An 18,390-nucleotide genomic window follows, 5' to 3' on the forward strand; every position below is an offset into this window, starting at 1 on the left:
GATTCACGTTATACGTAGACTAGACTTCCTGGAAAGCAACACACCAGCTTGAGAAGCTAATATGCTTAGATTTTTAATCAGCCTAAACATTTTCATACCAGTTAAAATTTGCAACTCATTACATTCTTGTGCCCTCATTATCTACTTATTTACCGGAAGACACTCACTGGGTGAGTCTAAAGTCTGGATTAGCAAATTCAGGCTACATCACACCACTTTTCTATGGACCATTCAGTCAGTTCATTTAGGGATGATCATCTTCATCAGAAAGAAAACACCAAGTTTTTCTCTTACTGTCATCAGTGGCAATCCACTGAATACCCAGGAGCTTTCCCTTTGTATTTTTCATCTATAGACCAACACTACTGATTAATTAATGATTAATCTTGTCTTTTTACTATCTATGCTATGGAAATCAGTTTTTGGTGAGCAGTCAGTCCTATTTCAAATAGAATGTAAAGCTACACAGTAATAATGATCAGAGCAAGGAAAACAGAGATGAATAACTTTGTGTTATCCTAAGATTTTATTTTTTTTTCAATATATGAAGTTTATTGTCAAATTGGCTTCCATACAACACCCAGTGCTCATCCCAAAAGGTGCCCTCTTCAATACCCATCACCCACCCTCCCCTCCCTCCCACCCCCCATCAACCCTCAGTTCTCAGTTTTTAAGAGTCTTTTATGCTTTGGCTCTCTCCCACTCTAACCTCCTTTTTTTTTCCTTCCCCTCCCCCATGGGTTTCTGTTAAGTTTCTCAGGATCCACATAAGAGTGAAAACATATGGTATCTGTCTTTCTCTGTATGGCTTATTTCACTTAGCATAACACTCTCCAGTTCCATCCATGTTGCTACAAAGAGCCATATTTCATTCTTTCTCATTGCCACGTAGTACTCCATTGTGTATATAAACCACAGTTTCTTTATCCATTCATCAGCTGATGGACATTTAGGCTCTTTCCATAATTTGGCTATTGTTGAGAGTGCTGCTATAAACATTGGGGTACAAGTGCCCCTATGCATCAGTACTCCTGTATCCCTTGGGTAAATTCTTAGCAGTGCTACTGCTGGGTCATAGGGTAGGTCTATTTTTAATTTTTTGAGGAACCTCCACACTGTTTTCCAGAGTGGCTGCACCAATTTGCATTCCCACCAACAGTGCAAGAGGGTTCCTGTTTCTCCACATCCTCGCCAGCATCTATAGTCTCCTGATTTGTTCCTTTTGGCCACTCTGACTGGTGTGAGGTGATATCTGAGTGTGGTTTTGATTTGTGTTTCCCTGATGAGGAGCGACGTTGAGCATCTTTTCATGTGCCTGTTGGCCATCCGGATGTCTTCTTTAGAGAAGTGTCTATTCATGTTTTCTGCCCATTTCTTCACTGGGTTATTTGTTTTTCGGGTGTGGAGTTTGATGAGCTCTTTATAGATTTTGGATACTAGCCCTTTGTCTGATATGTCATTTGCAAATATCTTTTCCCATTTCGTTGGTTGCCTTTTTAGTTTTGTTGGTTGTTTCCTTTGCTGTGCAGAAGCTTTTTATCATCATAAGGTCCCAGTAGTTCATTTTTGCTTTTAATTCCCTTGCCTTTGGGATGTGTCAAGTAAGAAATTGCTATGGCTGAGGTCAGAGAGGTCTTTTCCTGGTTTCTCCTCTAGGGTTTTGATGGTTTCCTGTCTCATATTCAGGTCCTTTATCCATTTTGAGTTTATTTTTGTGAATGGTGTGAGAAAGTGGTCTAGTTTCAATCATCTGCATGTTGCTGTCCAGTTCTCCCAGCACCATTTGTTAAAGAGACTGTCTTTTTTCCATTGGATGTTCTTTCCTGCTTTGTCAAAGATTAGTTGGCCATACGTTTGTGGGTCTAGTTCTGGGGTTTCTATTCTATTCCATTGGTCTATGTGTCTGTTTTTGTGCCATATCCTAAGATTTTAAAACTTTGTATTCTTACTGTTTGATGAGAGATTCCACCATTGATTAAGGAAATAAAATCATCAGTGAAAACCTGCTTGGGATGTTCATGGGAGACTATTATAGTTCTCTAATGGTTGTGGGAGGGACATCTTTGGAGATTAGCTACCACAGAGGCCAGGAAGCTGCCTTCTCAGTTTGATAGATTCTACCAGGAATCTTGGATAAGTGAGGAGGTGAGAATCTGAGCTGAGGGAAAACTACATTAAAGATAGTTTATGGGCGCCTGGGTGACTCAGTAGGTGAAGCATCTGACCGGCTCAGGTCATGATCTTGTGGTTTGTAAGTTCCAGCCCCACGTCAGGTTCTGTCCTGATAGCTCAGAGCCTGAAGCCTGCTTCGGATGCTGTGGCTCCCTCTGTCTCTGCCTGTCCCCTGCTTGTGCTCTGTCTCTCTCTCTCTCTCTCAAAAATAAATAAACATTAAAAAAATTTTTTAAACGATAGTTTATAAATAATTTTTTAAAAATCAACTGTTGCAAATATCAGAGGACGTCTCTGGGTATAGTTCTTTGGGTCTCTAACTGTTGTATATTTGGGAGCATGGTTGATCACACAGCCATTTACTTCCATTGATTTTACTTTAGCTATCATTGGGTATGACGGCTTAATAGCCAAGTGCCTTCCATCTAGTTACACTGTTTCATTTTATTGTACAAGGTTGGCAATGTACCTTAGCACATTTACATTTCCCAGAAACTCTTTAGGGGGGAAAAAACCTGTTCACTTTTGTGTAATGTCTCAGATTTATTTGCTCGCAGAAGCTGTTTATGGAAAACAAATATTTTTTTTAGAAAAAGCTACGTAACTAATAGAAATATAAGATTTTTAATGTTCATCAGAGCCTTTATTGTAAAACCATCTGAAGTTTAGGTAACCGTGAACTCTTAGAATAACTTTCAATTCTACTTGGCTTAAAAGACTGCTCTGTTGTAGCCAACTACCTTTTGAACTTAGTAATTTGATACAGGTTTTTAGTGACACAGGTAAATATTCTCCTACCACTGCAATAAGATGGTAAATATTATCCTCTATATTGATGACAGTGTCCTGCTTTCATATTCCAAGTCATAAATCTACCTCTAACTAGTCTTTTTTCCAAAGGCATCCTTATTCTCAAGTGACAATTGTTTTGCAATAAAATTCTCTTCAGCATGTGAAATGATAGTATACTTTGCAGAAATCAACTCATTTAATTCACTAGGTCTTTATCTTGGTGACCACATTAAAATATGCTCTCTTCAAAATTTAAGTTTTATGAGAATCATATTAAGGTCTTGTTAGGCTAGAAGACACTTATGACTAAAAAAAAGAAAAAGAGCAAAGTATCTGCATCTTGCACTATTCAAAATACTGAGTTCAGTTCTGATGATGCATTTTGAAAGTAACATTGACAAACTAAGATATAATCAGAATAAATTTATGATGATAATGGTCTTAGAAATGCATCTTCATCCAAAATATTAGAAAAGAAGAAAGGTATTTGGAGGGCAGTCAACGAAAGAAGGATTACATGTTTTGTCATTGCTTCAGAAAATGTCTAAAACCAACTCTTACAAATTGTATAATTTGAACTCACACAAAATTATTTCCTATGCATTAAAATTTTCTATATTATATTATATTGCATTATAAAGAAATGAGTTCCTTGCCACTGGGAATTTTTAAACAGCTGTTGAATAATGTAAATCAGTAATTCTGTCTATACTAGAATCTCTCAATGCATTGTATAGAAAATTAGTTTTTTGTAATGTTAATGAGTGTTAGTCTTGAAAGAAAAGATTCTGTAGTCAAGTTTGGATTAAATAAAGTTAAACAGGTTTATTTCCTAAAGAAGTTCTTAGGTACTTTATTTGCTTATATGGTTTGTGAGTCTGAGGACATAATTTCCTTGACTAGATCAGCATTTCTTCTTGCAGGTTTGCATATCATGGAACACAATTTGGGAAAACTTGGGTAATTATGTTGATCTCTAAAGTAATGCTACTTAAAATGTGGACTGATGCCCAGTCCATAAGTTGCTTATTACAGATTTGTAACAAGATAAATCAGCAATTGAAAGTAATCAATTAAAATCTTCTGCAACAATTACACATAACCATGACATCCAAGAGATGATTAGTAGACTTGTTATGTCGATTAAGTATCTGCCAGTTTGGGTATTACTTGGCTTTTGTGGGGATTCATGTGATATACACTGCAGATGAGTCATGCTCAGTAGGTTTATTCAATGGTCCTTGGAGACTGAAAGAAAAAGTTGTGTTCTTTACCATAGGTAGTTTGAGAAGCACTGCTCTGAAGTTCCATTTGTTTTCTAAGAGTCTGTTCCTCTCTTAACAGTTAATAGTGTCCTTTCTCATTTAAAAGTTTATAATTTATTTTTTAAAAATGTTTATTTTTGAAAGAGAGAGAAAAACAAGAGGGAGATGGGCAGAGAGAGAGACAGAGAGTCACAAGCAGACTCTGCACTGTCACTACAGAGACCGATGTGGGGCTTGAACTCACAAACTGTGAGATCATGACCTGAGCCAAGGTCAAGAGTCGGATGCTTAACCGACTGAGCCACCAGGTGCCACAAAATTTTATAATGTACTTAATATTCAACTATTATATAAAGTATATAAGACACAGTCAATTATAGAATTAAGTTTAAATGCAGCAGGGTATGATTTTCATTTACCCCTAAGGAATACATTTACAGCACTGTATGTAAAAAATCTGCATGTAAGTGGACTTATGTAGTTGAAACCTGTGTCATGCAAGGGTCAGCTATATTCTCTTGTTTTATTAAGTGATAATTTCTGTTCTGAATTGCACATTCAAAAGCCATAGCTGGAGCTCATGTTTTCACATAACCATGGACATCTTTTATTATGTTTGATAGAAGTCTTGAATATTTTTGTTATTTTTAGATTTCTGCTTTCTTAAAAACTTCTCAAAATATTCTCATTAATCTCATATTCTGTGATATTATTTCTCAATTTTTTATATAAATGAAGCTGAGTTTAGCTGTGAGATGGACAGTTATACTATAGCATAGACAGTCTGTGCCTCTTTGCCATCTTTTGGATTAGATAAATTTTTCTGCTATTAAGGTAATCAAAGATTTGAATGAAGATTACATATTTATAACTTCTAGAAGTATCTAGTTTCTGAATCAAGGACTTTCATCTTATTATGCTTCATAAATGACAGACTGTAGTCTATGGGCCAATGAATATAGCAGTTCCTGTAAAGAAATGGAACAAAGGATTTAAAACACATACATGTGCATGTATGCACTGTTATGATACAACATCATGAAGTAAAGAGGTGGAAAAAAATTAAAGTTGGATATCAGGATGCTTGCCACTAGCTAATTGTAAAATCTTAATCATGTCTTCTCTAAACCCAGTTTTCTAATCTGTCAGTAGAGATGTTGATAACCCTCCCCTTCCCAACCCCATCCACACACTGCCCTCATAAATCTCTAGGAGAATAAAAATTTTTTAAAATGTGTGAAATGCTTTAGAATAATGCAAAACAACATGGCTGTGCCTTGATAATTTTCCAGTAATTCAAAGGTAAATGTGCTCTTCTTTATAGTTTGCCGTACTTTCAAGGTATGGTTAAGCAAACACAGATGAGCTTGGTGTTTGAAGTGTCTAATACCAAACCAGACAGACTTCATGTAATTGGCTTGTTACTAGTCAAAAACGATGATGTGGTATAGAAAAGTATGAGTTGAAAAGATTTGAATTCAAATTTTGGCTCTTGTATTAATTCTTCCTCTGAAGATTTCCAATTTATTAGACTTTTTGGAGCTCCAATTTTCCCATGTGTAAAAATTAGAGAAAGGGAATAAGTTATATCCAGGGCTCTTTCTATCTTTAGCAGATCTTGAGTTAGAAATCCAGACTTACTACAAAATAATAAAAACATGGACCACAAGATGGCGTTTGTAGATAATGAGTCCTTTTGCATTAACTCTGTTGGTCTTTGAAGTATTTGCAGGATTTACAAATTGAGCTTATTACTTATATTCTTGACAGATATGTAAAAGTTTTAGAAAAAATAGGCAAAATCTGTTATTTTTAAGTTTTTGATAGTTCTAAAATTACAAATTGGTAGATGATTCCAAGAAGCTGAATTTAGACTTTTCCAAAAATGAAATATAATGGGTACCATTAAGCTATTACAAAATAATAGAAGTTGCTTTCCTCTAGCAACATCATCTCTAATTTCTTTCTGGATTGATTACATCCACAATGTAAAATATACACTTCTTACAACTTTTCATTACTGTTTTGAGTCTTAGGTTTAGGTGGTAAAAAAGCAGTTATTGAAATGTTGCACATCCAAGTGGCCTAGTACATAGATGTTTACATATTTGAGCTTCAGTATTTCCTCAAATGTAGGTGATGTCATTTGTGCCCAAGATCATTTGACACAGCATTAGAATACATAGAGGACACTCAGTCATATTTCTCATTTTTAATTTATTAAAAGACATGCAATTCTCATGGTACTGTCTAAAAGATATTTTTAGATTAGTGGGAAAAAACTAGAAGCATGACAACTTTTGGTTTAATGTGGAAATTTCTGGTTTTAAAAATATATGGTAAGATTTGACTCATCACATTTTCTAATAGCTTTCATTGTTATTTTAGGCAAATTTATGGTTATTTTACTATATTATTATAGAAATATATAAATAATGTTTTCTTAATTGACTTATGTGATAATTTGGATAAAACTAAATTTTCTGTTAGCTGTTCCACAAACATGGTGGTATCATTATGGATGGAGACATCAAACTTTATGTTGACATTATTGCATATTGGCTAAGAGCATGGCTTTGGACAGGCAGAAGTTGTAACTTCGAACTGAGAGACCTTGAGGATTTTATTTTAGTGAGCCTCAATATCCCTGTCTATGACATGCTGAAAATAATAGTACCAACATCACAGATTTGTTTGGGTATTAAAATATATATATGTAATATGTATTTTCTCATTAACTTATGAAGCATCTCTTTGGAAATTAGTTATAATGGTAATTATCTTATAAATATCAAATGCTGAGGAAAGAGGTAAAATTTTGTTTGATACATTTCCACACTGTGTCAAGCCAAAGAGAACAAGACAGAATTATAAATTGTATGTAATATCATTTCTCAACATCTTGTTGGCTACAGTTAGCCCCTGGAAGAATTCTTTTTTAGTTCTAGGATGACACTTAATGGATACACATAGACCAAGCCCCTTATTTTGTGAATGAGTAAACAAGTCCAGAGCAGTGAAGATATCTGCCTGAAGTCACATTGTAGGACAGAATCCCTTCATACCCCGCCCCCCAGCTTGAGAAAATACTGATTCTTAAATGTACGGGCTTTCATTGGAAGCTATATTGTATCTATTGAAACACCATTTTTGTCATCATTTATTCTCTGGAAAAGTTGGTCACTTCTGCTTATAGGATTGCTACCCACTTACAAGAACTGAAGAATCAGTTATCTTTTCTAATGGCATAGTGTCATCACCATCTTTGCTGAAGTAGCAACAGATTTACTTTCAAAACTAGCTTTGGAATTAAAACTTATTTTCTAAATATTCTGTGTGCGTATTTAAGAAGTTTTTAAGAATGTGTGTAGGAACAAAAAGACTTTTGTTTACCTGTTGGATGTGTTTCCCCAGGCGCTGGCTTACCTTCCTAACTACAACTTTGTTTTCCATTCATGCCCTTCAAAGACAAACTAAGATTTTTGGCCTTTGGCTACAAACTGGAGCCACCTGGGGAAAATGTGCACTGGATTCTCAATTAATGAAGATTTGTGATAAACTTTCTTTTTGGCCACCCAACATCCTGCCTAGTAGCGTGCATGCACAGCATATTTATTGGCTCACTTTCACTGCAGTGATGAACATGAAGCAGTAGAAACAAGTACTGAAATCTGTAGACACAGGTTTCTTAACTATTGCATCTTAAGATGAATTACTTGATTTTTTCCAAATTGTTATATCAAATAAAATGATATGTGTGGAAGATTATGACACAGTATTCAACTAACAGTAGAATTCCCATTGTTGATTCTCTGATGTTAATACGAGAATCGAAAGCTAGAGTGAGCTGCTGGGTGGTGTTGAAGGTCAGGCCAACAGTGATACTGGTGAGTGTGTTTGATTGTTACTCTAATTTTGATAGACATTTGCTTGCCTCACTAATTGTAATGATTTAAAAGTGTGAAAAATCAATTTCTCAATAGAAAGCAATGAGAAGCCAAATAACAGAAATATTTTTTTAATGCATTTCCTTTTTAAAAAGGTTTTTATTTATTTATTTTGAAAAAGAGAGAGAGAGAGCATGCACAAGCAGGGGAGGGGCAGAGGAAGAGGGGGAGAGAGAGAATCCCAAGCAGGCTCCACGCTCTCAGTGCAGAGCCAGACTCAGGGCTCGAACTCACGAACCGTGAGATCATGACCTGAGCCGAAACCAAGAGTCAGACGCTCAATGGACTGAGCCACCTAAGTCTCCCCAGAAATATCTTTTAAACAACATGATTTATAGTTATAAACAAGTCTCACGATAGGTTTTGAGATTGTGTTGTTGTTTTGATGACTGTATCTCCTCCAATCATCACAGTCCTGGACACAGTAGATACCGAACTAAATGTTTATTAGTTTAATGTAAACTAACTGTTTAACTATGTGGTATAAACAGTCCATTTCTTGAGTCTTGAGTCTTACTTGGTTTTTCCTACTTAAAAAAGCAAGAAAGAGTAAAGAGCTTTTTAAAAGAGTTTTAGGGGTTATCTTTTATTATTTTAAAATAGATTTGTGTACAATAATTGGATAAGTATACAAATATCAGTTAACAGTTTAAGACTAAATTTGGTGGGAGGGGACAGTTAATACCCCATGTTTATTTAGAAAAAACTATCAAAATTCCAAAAGAGGTCTGGTGTCATCAAGAGGAGCTACCTAGTTCAGGGTCAGTTCTTCAGCCTTGTTGGCTGAGAAGCCTGATTGGTTAGCAGCCTGAGTGGGAATCAGACTTTTATGGCAAAACACAGCATTAACAACTTTAGAGAGCAATAGAAGCCAGGATGTCAATTGATAAATATTCAGATTGAAAAAAGCAGTTTTTGTGACAACCAGCATATTTGAATGTGTAGTTCTTTACATTCTTTCTCCATAATCATCTGCATTTACTGAGTATTTATTGTATGTCTGGCATGTATTAACTAAGTCATCTTCAAAGAGTATGTGCTCCTGGAAATATATAGACTTTCCAAGAGGTATGTAGGGAATCAATTTCTACACGTTCAAACTGCATATGTACATTTTCCTAAAATTTGATCAGCGTGATGCCCCCCCCCCCGCCCCCGCAGGCATGCATTTTCTTACCTACCTCTTCTTCCAAAATTGTCCTTTTTCCACTATGTAAAAGAAAGGTATTTTGTGATAGCCCAGTGACTTATTAAATGTACCCTGGTGGTCCTTCAAGAAATTGGTTACTTTCCATTTGTTGATGAATAAATAGTAGTAGCTATACTACTTATCAGATTTGGAATATCACAAATGTACTTAACCATTTGTGCCTCAGCTTTCTCATCTGTGATATAACATCATAACAGTCTTTGTTAGGTAGTAATATGAGGGTAATATATAATAAAGTAACCAGTACAATGCCTGAGCAAGTATTCATATTGACATATAGCAGGTATCATGTTATTTCTATTGTTTTTCTATGCTGATGTTTTATAACCCATATTTCAAAATACATAAATTGTTTTTCTGCCTCTAGTATGGTAGATGGTAAGGCGATAGTTCAGTGGCTAATTTGTCTTTTTTACTAAGTTTTTCTGACACATTAGGACTTATTTTAGAAATGAAAATGGGGACTCCTGGGTGGCTCACTTGGTGGAGTGTCCAACTCTTGTCCAACCTCAGGTCAAGATCCCAGGGTTGTGGGACAGAGCCCCGCAGCAGGCTCCACACTGAGTGGAACCTGCTTGAGAGTCTGTCTCCCTCTGCCCCTCTCCACCATTTGTACACTCTGTCTCTCAAATAAGAAAAAAAAGAAAAAAGAAATGAAAATGTTAATTCACAATGCTAATCAGCTTGGATGTCTACTGAATATCTTCCTTAGACATTTATTAAGGATGGTTGAAGCAGAATATGACAATAGAAGTTTCTTCACATGAGAATTAATGCTGTCTTTGGTGCAATTTGGATCATTTATTTGACAGGAAATCTAAATAGAACAGACTGCTCATAATTACATTTTGAATTTTACCTTGAGGACTTCAGAAGTTTATTCAAATGATAGTTTGGCGGAGTTATCAAAAGGATGTACTATCTCCTGAAAGTAGTAATTGCTTTGGGCTGCCCTGCAGGGTTAACAGATAGAATTGTGTGTGGATTTGCAGAGGATGCCAGAGGGCTCTAGTAGAAATGAGGTTCCAGGGGAAATGGGGCTCTCCCCAAATGCAAAGTATGGGCTGCTCTCTATCAGACCTTCAGTCCCAGTTAATAACTTTCCTTGTTGTGTAGACACGGTGGATAGAGCTTTAAAGTGATTTGTATATTGTTTTCTTTTTTAATTTCCTGCCTTTTTTATACTTAAAATTTGGTGAAGGAGATTTTTGACTATCTATAAAACTGAGTGTTATTTTCTCTTTTTTTTTTTTTGGCATTGAAAAGAAAATACTAATAACAGCTAATATTTAATGCATGTCTGCTTATGATGTTAACTTTAGTTTTTTTGTAAATGTTCTTCCTGAGGTTGTAGAAGTTTAATTCCTAATTTTCTGAATTTTTTTTTAAATCGGAAATGGACAGAATTTGGCAAATGCCTTTTCTGTGTCTGTTGAGATGCTCTTACATTAGTAGTCAATTACATTGATTGATATTTGAATGTTAATCCAATCTTACATTCTGGGATAAATCCCTTTTGGTCATGATATATAATTCTTTCTGTAGATTGCTGGATTTGCCAAAATTTTGTTTAGAATTTTTATATCTATGTTTATGAGAGATATTGGTTAGTAGTTTTCTTCTCTTACAGTGTTTTTGGTTTTTGTAAATCGAAAAGCATTACTATGTCTTCAATTTTCCAGTAGAGTTTGTATAGAATTAAAATGATTTCTTTCTTAATTATTTGATTGAATTTGCCAGTGATGGCATTTAGGCCTAGTTTTCTTTGTGGGAAGATATTTAACAACAGATTCAAATTCATTAGAGTACTATTTCTTGTAGGGTAAGTTTGTGTAGTTTGTGTCTTTCAGGGAATTGGTCCATTTCTTTCAAGCTCTCGGTGTATAGGTGTAAAGTTTTCCATAATATTCCTTTATTTCCTTCAGTAGAATCTGGAGTGGTGTCACTTTTCTCATTCCTAAGAGATAATAATTTGTGTCATCTCTCTTCTTTTAGATCGGTTGGGTTAATGATTACCAGTTTTATTAATCATCTTAAAGAGCTAACATTTGGTCTCATAGATTTTTTAAATATTTTTTCTCTTTTCTTTTTCACTGATTCACACTCTGTTCTTTTTAGTTTGTTTGTTTGTTTGTTTGTTTCTTTCTTTCTTTCTTTCTTTTTCTTTCTAGTTCTCCCTAGTTTGGGTTTAATTTGTTTTACCTATCCATCTATTAGTTTTTAGGGTAGGAACTGAAATAATTTAAGACCTTGGTTTTTTTTTTTCTTTTTTAAGTTTATTTATTTATAATCTCTACATACAACGTAGGGCTTAAACTCATGACCAGCGATCAAAAGTCACATGCTGTACTGACTGAGCCAACCAGGAGCTCCTCTTCTTTCCTTTCTAAGTTTTTATTTTAATTCCAGTTAGTTAATTTATGGTATTATATTAATTTCAGGTGTACAAAATAGTGATTCAAACATGTCCATGCATCACCCAGTGCTCATCATGAACCTTTCTTCTTTTCTGATAGACTTTTAGTGTTACAAATTTCTATGTACTGCCTTAGTGACCCAGAACTTTTCACATGTTATGTTTTTATTTTCACTCAGTTCAGAATACCTAAATTTACTTCTGAGTTTTTCTTTGACACAGAGGGTAATAATACATATATAAGTTTCCTGCTTAGATTTCAAATATTTGGGGATTTTTCAGATATCTCTCTATTACTGATTTCTAATTTAATTCCATTATGTTCAGGGGATAAACTTCATGTGACTTAACTCTTTTTAAGTTTATTGAGACTTCTTTTCTAGCCTGGAATATGGCCTATTTTGGTAAATGTTGTATGTGCATATGAATGAATGTGCATTTTCCTTTCTATAGGTATTAGGTCGACTTGATTGATCATGTTGTTTTAGTTTTCTGTATCACTGCTGATTTTCTGTCCATAAATTCTCTCAGTTCTTGTGAGAGAGGTATACCAAAATCAATGGTAATTGTGGATTTGTCTTCTTGTGTTTCTATCAGTTTTTATTTCATGTATTTTAAAGCTCTCTCATTATATATATTTTAAGTTATGCCAAGATAAACTGATGCCTTTATCAGTATGAAATAACCTTTATCTCTCATAATAATATTTGTTCTAAAATCTATTTTATCTAATATAGCCTCCTCTAGGGCAATATTTTTTATGTATTTATTTATTTTTATTTTATTATTTATTTGTTTAATATATGAAATTTATTGTCAAATTGGTTTCCATACAACACCCAGTGCTCATCCCAAAAGGTGCCCTCCTCAATACCCATCACCTACCCTCCCCTCCCTCCCACCCCTCATCAACCCTCAGTTTGTTCTCAGTTTTTAAGAGTCTCTTATGCTTTGGCTCTCTCCCACTCTAACCTCTTTTTTTGTTGTTGTTTTTCCCTTCCCCTCCCCCATGGGTTTCTGTTAAGTTTCTCAGGATCCACATAAGAGTGAAACCATATGGTATCTGTCTTTCTCTGTATGGCTTATTTCACTTAGCATCACACTCTCCAGTTCCATCCACGTTGCTACAAAGGGCCATATTTCATTCTTTCTCACTGCCACGTAGTACTCCATTGTGTATATAAACCACAGTTTCTTTATCATTCATCAGTTGATGGACATTTAGGCTTTTTCCACAATTTGGCTATTGTTGAGAGTGCTGCTATAAACATTGGGGTACAGGTGCCCCTATGCATCAGTACTCCTGTATCCCTTGGGTAAATTCCTAGCAGTGCTACTGCTGGGTCATAGGGTAGGTCTATTTTTAATTTTTTGAGGAACCTCCACACTGTTTTCCAGAGCGGCTGCACCGTTTGCATTCCCACCAACAGTGCAAGAGGGTTCCCGTTTCTCCACATCCTTGCCAGCATCTATAGTCTCCTGATTTGTTCCTTTTGGCCACTCTGACTGGTGTGAGGTGATATCTGAGTGTGGTTTTGATTTGTGTTTCCCTGATGAGGAGCGACGTTGAGCATCTTTTCATGTACCTGTTGGCCATTATTTTTTTAATTTTTATTTACTAAGGGCAATTTGTGTCTTATTGGAGTGTTTAGATTATTGACATTGAAATTGACTTTTGATACAGTTAGGTTTGAGTTTATTATTTTGCAGTTTGTTTTTTATTTGTTCCATCCGTTCTTTGCTCCCATTTTCTTCTTTATGCCTTCTTTGGGATAATAGACAATTTTGTATGATTTCACTTTAGATCTCTTGTTGTTATATTAGATATATCTTTTATTTTCTAGAGGTTATTTTCAGGTTTATGGTATGTACCTTAATCTTTTTTTTTTTTAATGTTTATTTATTTTTGAGAGAGAGAGGAACACAGTGTGAGTAGGGGAGGGGCAGAGAGAGAGGGAGATATAGAATCTGAAACAGGCTCCAGGTTCCACGCTGTCAGCACAGAGCCTGACACAGGGCTCGAACCCATGAACCATGAGATCATGACCTGGGCTGAATTCAGACGCTCAACTGACTGAGCCACCAAGGCGACCCACCTTAATCTTGTCAGTCTGCCTTTAAGTAATGTTATACCACTTAACCTATCATTTAAGAACCAACAATCATATTCTTCATTCTCTTTCTTCTGGCCCTTATGTTCTTTTCTCATATATTTTATATGGACATGTATTCTAAGCCTCACCAGATCTTGTTACTGTTATTATTAGCCAATTATATCTTAAATAAATTTAAATAATGAGAGAAATATATATGTTTCCATATCATTGACATGTTCTGTGGTTTTCATTCCTTTGAATGGATTCATATTTCTGTCTGGTTTCATTTCTTTTTGCCTGATGGAATTTTTCTTTTTTTAAAACATTTCTTGTAGTGTGGTCTGTTAGTGATAAATTCTATAGCTTTTGTTTGTCAGAAAATATCTTTATTCCACCCTTGTTTTTGAAGGATAATTTTGCTGGGCATAGAAAGAATTCTATCCTGACAGTGCTGTTTCTTTCACTCTAAAAATGTTACTCTGCCGTCTTCTCACTTAAAGTATTTTGGATGAGAAATACTGTCATCCCTATTTTTCCTTCTTTTGTATGCAGCATTATGATTTTTCTGTCTTCTTTAAAGATTGTCTTTATCACTGATTTTGAACAATTTGGTTATAAAGTAGTTTGATGCTCTCTTCCTCATGTTTCTGATGTTTAGAGTTTGTTGAGTTTCTTGGATTTGTGGGTTTCTGTTTTTTTAATTAAATTTGGAAAAATTCTGGCCTTTATGTTTTCAAAAAGTTTTTTGGCCCTCCACCTTTCAGCTAATGACATGTATAGTATACTACTGCAAGCTGTGTCCCATAGCTCACTGATGCTCTTTTCCTTTTTTTCATTGATCTTTTTTTTCTTTCTGTGTTTCCTTTGAGATACTTTCCATTGCTGTACCTTCATGTTGACTTTTTCTTCCTCATTTTCTTGTATGTTATTAATTCCATTCCTTGTATTTTTCATCGCCCACATGGTAATTTTTATCTCTGGAAGTCCAATTTGTATCTGTTTTTCATATATTCCTTGCCTCTACTTAACTCTTTGAACATCTAGGACACTTTTATAGTTTAATGTCCTTGTCTGCTAACATCTTTGTCAATTCTGGGTCAGTTTCTCCTTTTTTTCTCTCTCTCTCTCCAGATTTTTATTTAAATCCCAGTAAGTTAACATGCAGTGTAATATTGGTTTCTGGCATATAATTTAGTAATTCATCACTATATACAACACTTCGTGCTCATCACAACAAGTGGTCTCCTTAATCCCCATCACCTATTTCACCCATTGTCCCCCACCCACCTCCCCTCTGGTAACCATCATTTTGTTCTGTATAATTAAGGGTCTGTTCTATGATTTGCCTTTTTCCCCCACTGTGTTCATTTGTTTCTTAAATTCCACATAGGAGTGAAATCATATGTTATTTGTCTTTCTCTGACTGACTTATGTAGCACAATACTCTCTAGCTCCATCTATGTCACTGCAAATGACAAGATTTTGTTCTTTTTAATGGCTGAGTAATATTCCATTGTGTGTTAGTTTCAAGTGGTTGATTTTTTCTCCACATTATGGGTTGTGTTTTTATGCTTCTTTGCATCCTGGTAATCTTAATTTGATACCAGATACTGTGAATTTTGTTGTCTGTTGAATATTTTTTTATTCCTGTAGCACTTAGTGAAGTTGCTTGGACACACCTTGATCCTTTAGGGTCTCACTTCAAGATTTGTTAGATGGTTCTTGACCAGATTGTAATAGATGGAAAATTATTTCCCAGTTTTGAGGCAAGACCCTTCTTTGTATTTTATCCAATATTTTATGAATTATTGGATTTTCCAATCTCTTTGGTGGGATTCTGTACTATTCCAGGCCCTGTGAGAACATGGACGCTGCTCACTCTAATCCTCACTGGTTACTTCTTTTCCTGACCTTAGGTAGTTTTCTCACATGCTTTTACTGATCATTACCCACTGAATACCAGAGGCAGACCCTCCACAGATCTCCAGAGTGCTCTCTCTTCACTGGTACTCTGCTTTACAAACTTCCCCTGCATTATTTTTCTATAGACTCTTAGCCCCATCTCTTCAACTCAGAGTGCCTGCCTGGCTAAATCTAAGTTCACCCTGCTTCTGCCATGGCCTGGGAATTCTCTTACAGCAGTGAGTGGTGTATTGGTGTGCTAAGGCTACCATAACAAAATACCACAGACTTTAGTGGATAAACAACAAAAGATGATTTTCTTACAGTTCTGGAGGTTAGTTGTCCAAGATCAAGATGTTGACAGGCTTGGCTTCATGGTTTCTTCTGAGGCCTTTCTTCTTGACTTTGCAGATGGCAGCCATCTTCCTGGTCTTCATGTCATCTTTTCTTTGTGTTGTCATTCCTATAGTCCCCTTGAATGACCAATCTCCTCTTATAAGGATACTAGTCAGATTGGATTAGGGTCCATCTTAGCCTCATTTAAACTGAGTCACCTCTTTAAAGGCCTTCTTTCCAAATACTTTACATTCTATGGTACTTCAACACATGAACTTTGAAGTACCTCACAGTGTGCTTCAACAAATGAATTTGGGGGGATAAAGTTCTGCGTATAATATAAGGATAATCATAGAGCTCATACTGTTTTTATCTTGTCTCGCAGGGATCACTGTCCTTTGTTGCCTGATGTTCAGGGTCTTGAAAACTGTTGTTTCATATTATTTTTTTCTGATCTATCTATCTATCTATCTATCAATCATCTTTTAGCAGAAGAGTGAATCTAGTCCCTATCATACTATCTTGGCCAGCAGCAGAAGTTCTGAGCCCAAGTTCTTAACCACTTTATTATTAACCACCACACATTTCCCTTCCACAGACATGCACAGAAATTTATAGGCTCACACCTAGTAGGAAACATTAGTTAACTCATCCTAGTCTGATCTAGATCCCACTACTATTTATTTTCATCATATGCTGTAACTTCATAGACCCTGTAGTTGATTATATTTGCTGACTTGTATTTTTTTACTAAATCATAAGTTCCATGAGGTCCAGGATTATGCCCCAGAACCTTCACAGTGCCTGACATAGTAAGAACTCAAAAATACTTGTTGAGTGAATGGATATTTTATGTCAATCCCCCAATTATAAAGGCCTTAAAGTCTAAAAGTTGAAACATGTATCAAATGTGAGATATTTATCTTTAATGCCCTTTCATGAAGATAAACATTTAGATATAAAGACATCTGGCTTCTTTTCCTGTACCATGTTAGAGGAGGCCACTCTTGGTGGTCCCTGTCCTAACCTGGACTTCTGTTTTTTCCCTGTCTTCTCCTTCCTTATCCCTCATTCTGTTATTTTTCATCCCTATGAGACAGGTATCATAATTTTACATCTAAGGAAGTAGAAAATCAGAAAGTTAGTAACTTACTGAAGAATAAAGGCAGATTCCAGAACTGATTCATCACAGGGATTAAAATTATGCTTCTTGGCTTATACTTGGAAATTTATACTTGGTTTATACTTGGCTTATACTGGAACTTGGCTTCCAGTGCTCTCTAAAGTTTTTAAATCAAAAATGGCCTTTAAAGCCCTGATGGACTTGATTATTCTTATGAGATTTGTATTATTCCAAGCCCAACTTTCAAAATAAGTATATCACAAAATACTGAGTATATTACCCAGTAATTTACTCAGTAGTTTTTTTTTTATTTGACAATTAAGTCTTCAACAGTATCTCCTATTGTTCTCATGCAAATACCCAATTTTTTAGCCATAGTATTCATTTCCTAGGCTCTCGAGACTGTCTCAGAATCAAATCACTGCATATAACCTTTATAAAAACCTAACTTGGCAAAATGCTTCCCACTTTCTAAATCTTCAGTTTGAAAAAATATTATATGCACACACATATATGTATATACATACATAAATCCATACATACAGGCTTTTTGGAATGCAGCACGTTTATAGTTTGGGCGCTTTAAATTTTTGAGTTTGTATGGTGTTTGGGAAACCACCGGTCTGTCATTTAGTACTTGTTGTCAAAAGTGCACACAGTAAAGCTGCAAAGGGATTAAAAGATAAAGAAGCGATGTGAAAATAGTTTAGGCAAGTAAATCAGTGTTAATCAATCCAACTTTAGAGTGTATTGTATCAAAAATGCATACATATGTATTTGTAAATAGCAGTGTATCCTATATAGATTTGGAAAAAAAAAACATGATTTCTTTCCTAATTAATTTCATCTCAGGCTGAATATATGTTAAAGTAAGTGTGCTTTAGAAGAATCCTAAATATGTGCAAACTATTAACATTATGCTGTAGATAAACATCATGCAGATAACTGAGACAAGGCTAGTAGGCAGGTCAGTCCTAGACAACATCACAAAAGTGGCCACATTTCTGTTTGTGTGTCCCCACCACCTTTCGTCACTTCTAATCCTTTTTCATTTCCTGTGGCACATTAGTGAGCAAGTTTCACCACCTAGTCCCAACAGACCATCATAATACAATAATTGCTCATTTTTTT

The 18,390-nt window shown here is 35.3% G+C and overlaps 1 protein-coding gene across 7 annotated transcripts in view; it reads left to right on the top strand.

Moving 5' to 3' along the window:
• The window catches only part of SNX7 (sorting nexin 7), a 183,917-nt gene that overhangs the window by 94,622 nt on the left and 70,905 nt on the right, over positions 1–18,390 (top strand). The gene's annotated exons all lie outside the window — the stretch shown is intronic.

Source organism: Panthera tigris, chromosome C1 (genome assembly GCF_018350195.1).
Source record: "Panthera tigris isolate Pti1 chromosome C1, P.tigris_Pti1_mat1.1, whole genome shotgun sequence".
Lineage (NCBI taxonomy): Eukaryota > Metazoa > Chordata > Mammalia > Carnivora > Felidae > Panthera > Panthera tigris.